General features: G+C 38.6%; 1 long non-coding RNA gene across 2 annotated transcripts in view; it reads left to right on the top strand.

Moving 5' to 3' along the window:
- LOC124294175 overlaps positions 1-12,488 on the top strand; it is a 96,471-nt gene that overhangs the window by 51,095 nt on the left and 32,888 nt on the right. The gene's annotated exons all lie outside the window — the stretch shown is intronic.

Below are 12,488 nucleotides of genomic sequence, written 5' to 3'. Positions count from 1 at the left end.
CGGTGAGCACGATTTTGTCGGTTTGGATTATCTGAAATAAAAAAAAAAGGTGAATTCTTTTAAAGGATAGATAAATGCAGGTATTGAACGAAGGAATAAACAAAATTTTCATTTTTAACAAAATGGCGGCTATTTGAAAAAAATTTTTAGTTTTCGATGAAAATTTTCGCTTTAAATTGTCCAAAAAAAATAGTAAAAAATTTTGTACATCTTATTCCTTCGTTCAATACCTGAAGAATGTATCTAAAAAGATTGTGTCAAAATTTCAGCCCGATTAGTTGAGCCATCTCTGAGAAATCTTGCTCACCGACTCTGAAATGACAGTTTTGAGATAAACGCGTTTAAAGTTTCAGAAGTAGTTTACACATAGGTAAATTTTTTTTTTTTAAACTTACATGGTATCATCGATTCCAGGGCCATAAGAGGGACCTTGTGCAGGATCCCTAGCTTCCAGTAAGTCCAGCATTTTAAATTTTTTCGCAGACGCACTAAAACTACTTTCATCCGTTTCAGTAGTCTTTGGATTAAAAGTCTGTGTTCTCTTTTTTCTTCTAGATAATTGGACATTTTCGGTACTTCTGCGAGATCTCGAACATTTACGAGGCATTTTTTTAATGTTTAAATAAAATTCACTAGTAAGTTTAAACTGAACGCACGACTTTACCACTTAGCAGTACAATTTAGACTGACGAAACACTTTTTTTAGGTTATAATATAACTGCACGTGACCTTCAAGTCTTTAGTATATCTGACTATTATACTCGTATTCTACAAGAAAACAATAGAATAAAGGGTCTCAGGTAGCGCGCCTCATGCATGCAGCTGCTCGTCCAGTTCTTACTGACCCTACTTTCTAACGCTCTGACGTGGCCTTACAAATTCAGGTAAATCTCCGAAAATATTTATCGGATTGACTTCAAATTTTCAGAGAATATACTCAAATATATGTACATTCCGAAAATGCAAAAAAAAAAAAAACGATTTTTTGAAAATTCTAACTGCGTATAACCCCTTAAGTCGCGTGCTACGTTTCGTCTCGAGGCTATAATTCCCAGTCCCTTGGACGACGTCCGTCCCGGCTTTCGGGCCCCTCTTCGAACCCTGAATTACGAATGAAAAATGCGGTACCGGTTGTTCCTAATGGCGTTATTATTGTTTTATCGCTGCTGATTTAATTCACCGATGCGTATAACGGCAAGAGTTTATTCACTGCGCGTCGCGTATTGTCGTGACGTGTTGTTGCATCCGAAAGGGATGAATTCAAATCATTGGGATAACGTATTTGACGTTTTATTTAACTTGTTTCGTAAAAAATTTTTTTACTCTAAACTTATTAGTATACCCGGTTAGAAATTTAAATTTAGCAAATTTTTGTTCTCATAACATATTTACTACTACGATTTAGATATAGTTGAAATTACCAGAATATCTCTATTAGGTACTCAGAATACTAGATACTATGGTTATATTCTAATATTAGATCTGTTCCTTCGATATGCTATATTTTTTGTAAGATCAAACAAGTTTTTTTTACACGAATTTATTAATTGTTTCACCATTATGAAATTACACGTCGCAATGGTTACAAGGAAATATATATGCATGTATTGTACATATCCCACAAACAGTAGCTCTACAAGTCAGGGTCACAAAGCTCGTTTTCAGTTTGTAACCAAGAAACATATTTTTTGCTTATCGTAGGAAAGATAAAAAACAATTCGATATTAAAAAAAAACAAACAAAATAGAAAATTACGAAAATAGCTTAGGACTCTATACACCCAGTATAACTATAGCTGGAAATTTCCCTCCGCAGCTCCGTGTAGATACGCACACACACACACACACACGCGTGCGCGCGCATCTATACATATATTCGTCGGCATATTATCGTCGTTGTCGCTATTTCTCATCGTTCACGCATTCTCACTTCCATGCGTTTTTTTTTTTTTTTTCTTTCTCTCTCCTTATTTTTCCCTCTCCCGTTCTCTGACGGAAGATTTAGCTCTGACCAGACAATGTCAAACGGTCATTTAAAGAAATGCGCATGACGTGTGTGCTAAGGAGTGTGAATGAGGTATATGGATATATATAACACATATATATAACACATATATATACATATATATACGTATATATATAGGTACGCGACATATCGATGTATAAATATTTTTGCTCTCTAAGACGCGACAACGTTACACATTGAAATTATAATTTTTTTTTATTTTCTTTCTTCAACATTATCGTCGTTTCAATCATTCTTACTGCGTTCTTATTACCGTATTATTATTATTATTGTTATTATTATGGAATCACCGGATGTTGCTCTCGGTCTCTTATTGCTGCATCGTCGTTGAATTGCGATATATCGTCAACCGCGCGAGAAGGGATTTATCGGTACAGAGATATGTTTAAAGTGGGAATGATGAAAATACGGAGCAAATGAACATTGCGTGCGCATGGAGGAAAATTCAGCGAAGAGACTGCGAGGAAAGAGGCGAGACAGAGAGAGAGGAAGGTGTGGTAAAAAAACAAAAAAACGAACGTGCCGCAAACCTGTACCCCGATTCAATTTTTTTTTTTTTATCTTGTATTCTCATTGATATACACAAAATAAAAAATCGTTATCTCAGGTACGGAATTTTCTCCGATTTGACGGACTAGGCGAGAATAAAATTTCGGCTAAGGAAGGAAAACGAAACGAGGCGACGTGGAATGAAAATTATTAATAAACAAAAAAGAAATACACACAAACCAGACAGAGAAATTCGCGATGCTTGAAATATGTTATACGTAATATTGCAATATTATAATTCATTTCCCTGATTATTTGTTGTAACAATAATTGACCACAAGTCTAGCTGATTTTGTTGCTAACGAAGAAACTCGCTTGCAATGTCTGTCTATGAAACCCTTTGTTCGACGACGCGATATGTATGTCGAGGCAACTTCGCTGAAGTGCATTACATACGCATGCACGTATGCAAGCAAGTACATCATACGTGGCGCAGAAGTAGATATCTTACCAGCTCTGCAACCTCATATATCTGTATCTAGGTACAGACCTAACCTCTGCAGGTTATATCCGTAATAAATGCACCTTGTATCACAGCGTGTATGCACGTTGTAGACATACGTATACGTGCCTTGTAAATTGTTTGAAAATTCCTTTTTCCCACCACCCGATCGCGATCATTTTTACCGTCCGTTGCATCGTATGCGTATACACACGCGTACGATTTTTTGCAACGAATATAAAACGACCTTGTCCAGAGTTTACCAAACACACTTTATATCATTCGTATTGTAAGAGGAAAAATCATTCGCGATGTCGCATATTTTCACGGGTTATTTTGAAGCGCGGGAGCGTAACGCGTTTAGTTTTGAAAAATCATCGACGGGGCTTGCGAGGGGCAACGAGAGGGTAAAGGGGATGAATTAACGCGACTGTTTAACAAACGCGCGAGATACTTGAGCGGACATACACGTTCGAACGATAAATTATGCAGAAAACGAGCGAGAGTCGTTGCGGTATAAACTTGTAGGTGTTGGGTAGGTATTAATGAAACGAATCTGAAGGTTTGCCCGGTGCAGTTGTTGCACTTGCGATCTCTTTAGCTGACACAAACCTGCATCTCGAGTCCGTTATGCGTATGCGTGTGTTTATATATATATATATATATAAAAATAAATATATATTCGTATGACTCGGTGAGAAATTCCGCGGACAATTTTCACTCGCTCGTATAATAATTCCGGCACGTCTTTTGACCTGGAATCGTCGTAAACTTGGATTATTATTAAAGCTGATTACAGAGCGTGTGGCGAGAAGTTCGCTGAACCCTTGGTGGAAAAGTTTCCTCGGGGCGGGGGAAATTTTTTAAAAAATTTACGTTCCGGACGAAAGGGCGCGGCGAGGGGGGGGGGGGGGGGAGGAGAAGGTATAGCTTGGACGGTCTAAAATCGTATCTGTTTGTAAGAGTTTTATTTGTTTTTTTTTTTTTTTTTTTAAATGAAAACACTCGGAGGAATTTGAGTTTGAGGGCTTTATTATTTATAGTTTCTAGAACATTTTAGAATTTTTTCATTGAAATTAATGAGGAATGTGAGAAAAATCCGATGGGGCAGATCCCTCGGTCAACGTTTATCCGATCGAATTGAAATTTTGACACAACCTTTTGAAACTTGTTTATCGATTCGAGCTCGTGTTTGGATTATTGAATTTTTATCCCAACATTTTTTTATAAAAATTTCTTTAACAATTTTTTGTTCATAATCGTATATGTATTTGAAAGTAATTTTTTTTTTTCTTAACATTTGGACTGTAAGCTCGAACCAGAAAATATTTTTTCAACTGAAAAAAAAAAAATGTTCCAACTGTTACAAGTTGGGCAGTGACGTCAGGAAATGCGCCACACCGCGAAAGTCCTCGATTTCCGAGTAATTTTCTACTTGTATGCAAAATTCTAAAATCCTCTTGAAACTATAAATAACAAAGCCCTCAAAGTTAGATCGCTCCAAGTGTTTTCATTTTCGTTAAAAACAAGCTGCTAAAAATGGCTAGGTATGATTTTAGACCGTACAATATGTAACCCCCCCCCCCCCCCTTCCCCCCCTTAATCTTGACGCGTGATCATTCGATTACGATGGATCATAGGGAAAAAGGTACTTTTATTAATTCAGCCAACGATAAGCTAACTTTCGTAAACGGTATTGTTCAATTTTTAATCATTAGTGCGAATCGTAGCATAATCTAAGTTTCGTGGAAAAAGGTTCGGGCAGATTCTGAATTTTTCGACTGGATTTAAAGTCGGGGAATCTTGTGCGAACAAAATTTTCGCCACCTTGTTGCATGTGCATAAATTATTGTAGAGTCGGATATTCTTACGGTCGGTATTTAACGTTGTAACGTGTATAAATAAAACAACGCGCGCAAATACGAGCGAATAATTTATCGTGAGTCACGAAGAAGAATATAATCTGAATACTTACAAGCTCATCTACACGTGACGCACAAGGCCAAGGACGCGGGTTCCCGATGAGACTTGTTCGTTCATCGTTTTTACCGCAAAAAAAAAAAAAATAAATAAATAAAAAATAAAAAAAAAAAAAGCGCTCCTCGATTGACGAATCTTCGAAAAAATTGCGACAATAAACGTTGCTTCTTGTTTTCTTAATCCGACGAAGAGTGAGATCGTAAATAATTGAATAAGTAAATAAATGCAGTGGATATATATGAAGGAGAAAATAAGAAAAAGAATAAAAAAAAAAAAAAACTATAAGAGATTCACCGATCGCGATGCAGCTGCATGCCGATCCTCTCCTACCATACCTACGTATCTCCCAGCTCTTGTTGTTGACGCGTTGACGCGCTGCATAAATGCAGTTCGGGAATCACGTTGCACCTCGACCGAGTCTAAGGACGTCTGGAAGTTATCGTTTATGGGAGATTCCAAGAATAATAATATATTTATATACTTTTACTCTCTCTCTCTCTCTCTCTCTCTCTGCCTCTCTGCCTCTCTGACGTTTTTCTCTCTTTTCTATACACTCGATGCATTCGGGCAAGGGTGAATCACTTCTGCGACGAACGCGTCCCGCGACGTTTATCACTTGTTAGTTATGGTCGTACGTTTGTGTGCAGCGGCATAACCACCATGATTTGATTTGATTTGCTCTTTGCCGCTTTCCAACGCTGCTTGTATCGGAATAAATAATTCAAATCGTTCTGGACTCGGTGCTTCGTACGTGCGGTACAAGTATACGCGAAACGATAAGCGGACGTTTGTTGATCGTCGTCGATGAATTTTTATTATTTATCCTCAAACCGCGTCGACGTCGTCGGTTGAATTGCACTGAAACGGTGCAGGATTCGTGTACACATTATATTCGAAACTTACTTGATATTTGTCATTTTATCTATCGGCGACTCGATTAACGATCGATTTATTGTTTCTTATTCGGCTCGTGTACTAAAATTAGTATTTTCGCGTACGATTTATCGATTTTTTTTTTCCCGAAGATCATCGACGTTTTTTTTTCAAAACATCGACTATCTTCCGAACATGTCCCGTCCCTAGTTGCGTTCAACACCGAAAGCTGTGAAAATTTTTCAAGTTACGTAAGTTTACGACGCTTGGTCGACCTGGCAAACATCCGATGAGCAAAGTTCTCGGATTGTAGCGCGTGCGCATTTAAACTACAGAAGACGACGGACGATTCGCGTTATAGAAATTCACCCTCTATGTCGTACGTACTTAGACTTTTGGCGAAAACATTGCAGAACGAGAAATCAACGGCCAAGCCAACTCTGACACAGACGTTTCGCTCGAGTACACACGATACGTATATTAATACGATCGTTGCGAAAATATTTTTTCACACGCGCAGTTCCGTTGATATACGTATGTGTACCTATATATATATACATATACATATGCATTTACTTTTTATATCCATTAATCGTCGTTGCGCATTGGGAGATGCAAAGGTTTACAGATTGGCGTCAATCGCGCGGTCAATATTGTCTCTTCCGCTTCTTCTGTTTATGAACTTCCGTAACCGCACTGCACCCTCTTTTCACCTTTCATCATCGTTAGGTAAGCTTTCACAATTTGCCTGACGAACGTTACACATAGCTGTAACGAAGCTTGACGTTTAAAAATGTTTGCTGTATTCGATAGACGTCGTTGTTAAAAAATTACTACCGCGAGGAGTTGCGCGAAAATACGGAGAAATAGATTCTCGTCCGAGATTTTTTTGGAGCCTGAAGTAAGAAAAAAAAAATAAAAAAAAAAAAAAAAGAAAATGAAAAAAAAAAAGCAAAAGCTAAAAGTGATGCCGCCGTTCACCTTAACCATTGAAAAAAATCGATTCCACCTCATCGTCAACGGTTATTGCGCCGACGAAAAAGAGTTGGAGCCGGTGGATGCCGGTGGAGGGACGGAGAAATATAAACGGTGAGCGAGACACTTGGTGTCCTTTGGGTACGTAGAAATGTGGGGGAGAAAATACACCCGGCGGGAGGGGGTTGGCGAAATTGGCGCGTGGCTGGTTAAGGTCAAGTTAAGGTCAGAGTTTAAACCGAGGAGTGGAAATTCGGCGACGACCTCTTTTCGGACTTATAGAACTGGGAACGGGTCCCTTTCCCGCGGGAATAAACCTCGGCCAAGGTTAATCAAATACAATCCTCAAGGTTACGGATCCACCAAGACGCCGTAGATCCCTCTCAGCCCTCTCATTTGTCGGGTATTTGTATTATAATACGTGAAAGTCCGTAAGGTGTAGACGTAAAAATAAATAAAAAATATTGCAACAATTGGTGTAGCGAGCTGTAAAAATTTCCCCGCCTAATTTTTTCCACAAATTTTTCGAGCAGCGAATTAAGATCGAAAAGAAGGTACTGGTGAACGCTTTGTACAAATGTGGGGGATTTCCATCGCTGGATTCGAGAATCTCGGAGGGTTGAAACCATTTTTCAACTCGCGTACGTCTCTGCGTTTCGTTTCACGTGGTCCTCGATTCTCGGATGAGGCTTCGCCCTTGCCCTCGTCCTTCCTCCTTGGGGCGCGGATCGATGCTGGCAATTTCAATGTCAGACGCAGCTGGCAGGGCCGAGTGGTGGAAATTCGGGGGAGGACACGGGGGGTTGTTTCGGTCTCTTGACGTCATCGTGACGCAGGCGAACCGCCTCGCCAAACACACTTTCAAGTCGCTCGATCCTGCGGCGGAGAAAATCGCCCCTTCCATTTTCACCCGGAAAATCGAGTTAATAATCCTACCCGTCCATCCGTGTGTATAAGTATATGGGGCATTCCGCGGAAAATTGGTCATTTTTTGGGACGATGTTCTTACCGATCCCAAAAAAAACGCTCTCGGAATTTTTTTCAAATTTTTTTAGCCGTCGGTGAGGTTTGAAAAAAAAAAACAAAATCGAAACACCGATTCCGTAAACGTGATTTTTAAACACCACACGGTAATGGGATATCAATGTTTACTATTTCTTTCACGCTAGTTTTTAGTTTTTCTATGTGGAAATTTGAGTTTTTTTTTTTTTATTTTCTCCTCTTCCCTGATCCGAACTGATCGCGGGATGATGAAAATAATTCGATACTGCGATCTATTTGTATCGAGGCATGTAGAAAGTAAAAAAATGAAATCAATTCTGGCATGGAAAAGGTGAAAACTTGCAAAAAAAATAGTAAATATTGAGATTCCACTGTCGTGCGTGGTGCTTAAAAGTGACATTTCAAATCAGAGAATCAGTGTGTGAATTTTTTCAGATTTAAAAACATACCTTTTCCGTGATCGGTTTTGCGATTTTGCGTAAATTTCACCAACGAAAAGAAAGCACCGATCAAAATCGAAGAGAGAATAATTTGACGTGGAATGCCCCGTATGTATAATATATATCCCGGGGATTGGCAAGTTTTTCTTTCGAGCCGTGCGCTGCAGTTTTGACCTACTCCTTGTGCTTCTACTTTGCCGTTGCACCGCCACCGATTCAACCTGTTGATATTCGCTACGATAACCCAACCATGCAGCTGCGATGGAGGAAATAAGAGAATTAAGAATCTGTTTCACAGATCAGACTGTAATTAATTCTTGTCTGATCTGACGCTACAATTTAACGTACAATTTCCGTATTTTGAACTACAAAAATTGTTCTATACCAAGTGACGAATCGCAAGGTGTTACGATCAAAATTAACATGTAATTTATTACATTATTTATCTTGTAAATTCGAGAGAAATGTATTTAAAAACATGACGTGATAAATTACAAAATTCACGAATCGTCAAACATACTTGATCCAAAGTCATGTACAGTTTACTACATGATTTTTTGATCTAGTATGTCGGATGATTCGCGTTTTTGTGATTCGTTATCGTAATTTTTTTTCTACATATTACATAATAAATTACACTTTGACTTCGGTCGTAATATCTGTACGATTCAAGACGTTTAATATGATTTTTAGTGGTTTATTGTTGTAAATGTGGTCAAATTGAACAGCGTCGCGACACTTTGTTCAAAATTTAGACAGACGGATCGAGGGTGAAGCGTATGATTATCGATGCACTTCCTGTTTGTTGTACACACGCATATTATAAGGTGTAGGTGGTTAACCGATTTCACCGTACGACGTACGCCGTGTAACGTGCGTATACTCGGATTGCTCCAAACGACGTATCTAGTTTGTTATAAATATTTATAGAAACTCTTCAGGGATCCGCTTACCCTCCGCACGTTACAATCGCCTTGTAATTGTTTATCAATGTTTCAATCGCATCCTGTCTTATAGCTGGTATTGAGACTCCACAGTCACATACCCGTTGCGCAATTGACACCGTTGACAATTCCCGGCCTTTTAACGTCTGGTATCGTATACCATGTATAAGTTTCTTTTTTTTTTTTTTTTTTTTTTTTTTCGTTCCAACCTATTTGCGATGTTGCACGAATTAAATTGTGTTAGAAACGATGAAGCGAATGAAGCAAGTAACGTTTATGCAAAATACCTTGTATACCGCAAGGATATCGTACGTAATGGAGGGAAATGGAAGACGATTTTTTCGGATTCGGGAGACTCGAAAACATAATTATTATATCTACCAAAAACGTGTCATGATTTTTGAGCAAACCCGTGAAATCGGCACATAACAAAATTTCACATCCATTCGTATATCGGAGATTAATATCTATTTTCCTCTAACAAATTCATCGACATTTGTCATCCGTGATTTGCGAAACGGAAAGCGGACTCGACGAAGAGGCAATTGGCGTGCAATGCGCGGGAAAAAACGTACCCCGAGGTTCGACGACGCGTGGCTCCGGGTCGGCCAGGTGCTTCGATAATGTACCGGGTGAAAAAAAAAAATAAAAAAAAACACGAGACACCCCAACGGCAAACGCGGACTCTCGGGAGTCCCGACCCTCAAATTGCGGCACGGGTTTCTTTCCTCCGCGTGACTCGTTGCCTCGTGTTATATTTGGGTCACGTCTGGCACGTGGTGTGGTGGCTGTTATTACCATGCGGCGGGACACGAGATACCCGGCTTGCCGTATTCTCAACAGAGGACGATTTTCAATGTAATTCGGTTACGAGGATCCTTCTTTGTTCTTCTCCTCTTCAATTTGCCCTGTAATTACTTTCTTCTTTCAATTTCCCGTTCGTCTCCCTCGGTTTTCAGAGACAAAAGGAGATTATCGCGATTATCCCGTAAACGAAACGTTGACTTTTCACCAGATCTCTTAGTATTATCCTTCTTTTTTTGTTTCCTCCATAAGCATGGAACCTGTAGTGTGAGAACGGAAAGTTCGAGGGCTGGCTAGTCGTGTTTTTTTTTTTTTTTTTTACTCTTTTTTACCACATGTAAATCTGCAAAGTTCAGATACTTACGCGAACCGTTGAAAATCTTTTTTACTTCTCCTCTTCGTTTTCGTTTATCACAAGTTTTAACGCGAAAAATTGGTGATCTTGACCCAAGTTTAGCGGATTTCGGCTATTATTCAACTATTTCTCACTTTGAACATCAGGTGTACAGAGTGTCGGATCGTCGAATGATTGTTCGTAAAAACCCGCGCCCACGTATTTATCATACTCCAATTTTCAACAAACTGTGTCAATTAAACTCGGGTTTTATTAATCGGAAGAGTCACTTTATAAGTAAAATGTGCTAATTTTTATCCCACGATGTTTACGTTCCTTTCTTTTTTCATCCGTAATCTTCAACTATTTTGACATATTTTAACAGTGAATCGGGCGATTCTGCGCAGCTTGCAGTCTGCACCACCACCTTGTCCATGTTGTTATCTCCGTAGGAATTACCTTACCTTACCTTACCATACCTACCGAGGGATTTCGTATTTCTCTTTTCTTCTGCCTTTCCCCCCTTCAAGTTAAAAAAAGATCCTTGGACTCTTGCGCATGGTGTACCAACACCGGAGGGGCCAGGTGCGCCCCAATTTTCCATAAGGCATTACACTCCCAATGCTTGATATTATGTCGGAGGTACACGTTGTGCGTGTTTGTACTTTCAGCAAGAATCGTCAAACGTCGTCTCTTCGATTTCGTGAATTCCATTCAAGAAAAACGCTAACGGTGTTCGGTTTAAAAAAAATTTTTTGTTTTTTTTTCTCTTACAATCGTCGTGATAAAGAAACATTGTAAATCCCATTAACAAACTGTAGAACATTTTCATTTCCCCGGTTATCAGAGGTAATGAATGAATAAATTTAAAAAAATTAAAGAAAAATTTCATTGTTTTTTAAATAGTTTTTATAATATGTATGTATACATGTGTATAGCATGCATGCTTTCGAATGCGAGAAAAGTACAGTTTCACAATTAGTTAGCCTAGCTTCCGCGCTTCTATGAGAAAAAATAAATAAGTAAGTAAATAAAATTCCAAACCTGCAAAAATTTTCGCCAATATTCTTCGCGCACATGTTTTTTTTCTTTTTACCTCTACTTTTTCGTTCTCCACTAGTCCGAATATAATTTTCATCTTATTCTTACGACCTTTCTTTCGATATCAACCAACAATTATTCCCTCCTACTCTTGACCTTAATTTTACACCGCTATCGCGAAATACAGAGCAGAGTGGCAAATTTCACATCGAAATTATCAAGGCTGCGAGTCTGCAGATAAAGTGTCAAGGCTACGTGCTCGTTCGCCTATCTCTCGCGATTTGATAATACCGTATCCTATATACTCACGAACTGAAGCGGAATCAGAGAAAAAAAAAAAAAAAACTAATAGTCATTAAAAGAAGAAAAACACGAAGACAGAAAGACATATATATGTATTGTACATATGCGTAAAAAATAAAAATGTTACTAAATCTATTCGCACAATTGCAAATATATATGACTCAAAGATTGTACAAACTTCAAAAATAAGAGAACAAGAAATTCAGAAATTCGAACATATTTTTTACATTCCGTGGTTTTTTTTTTTTTTTTGTCAGGTGCATTTAAAAAAATGAGAAAAAAACATTTCTCACAGTTTCTGCCGCGTAGATTATAAAAATCAACCTACCCTGTTGTCTGATTATTTTTTTTCCTTCTTTTCTTTTTGCTTACTCCTCCGCTTCTGAATTATCATTTTCTCGTACGGTTCGTTTCACCTTCGAACGTCGTCGTTCGCTCTAAATAAATTTTATCCGAACGGTAGTAGGATCGGTTTTACGTCGTGGCTCGTTATCGTATTTTATTGCTGAAAATTGTTCACTCCACCCTGGAAACGACCTCGGGTGCCGTCAACGATACGATGCTCACCGACGAAACGGAGGCCAGTCACAAAACGGGGTGTCAGGGTCATCATCCCGTAACTTTACACAATCATCGTCCGTACACACGATGTAACCCCGGTATGTTTTATTTATATATTTTTTTTTTTTTCCATCCCGGGTTGGAAAAATTTAACGTGATATATGTAATATTAAAATTCGCGACCCTTTTCCATTCTATTTATAACTATATTTCAT

This window comes from Neodiprion lecontei, chromosome 4, assembly GCF_021901455.1.
Source record: "Neodiprion lecontei isolate iyNeoLeco1 chromosome 4, iyNeoLeco1.1, whole genome shotgun sequence".
NCBI classification, from domain to species: Eukaryota; Metazoa; Arthropoda; class Insecta; order Hymenoptera; family Diprionidae; genus Neodiprion; species Neodiprion lecontei.
Note: the sequence above shows the minus strand (reverse complement) of the source record. Positions and strands in the feature narration are given on the sequence as shown.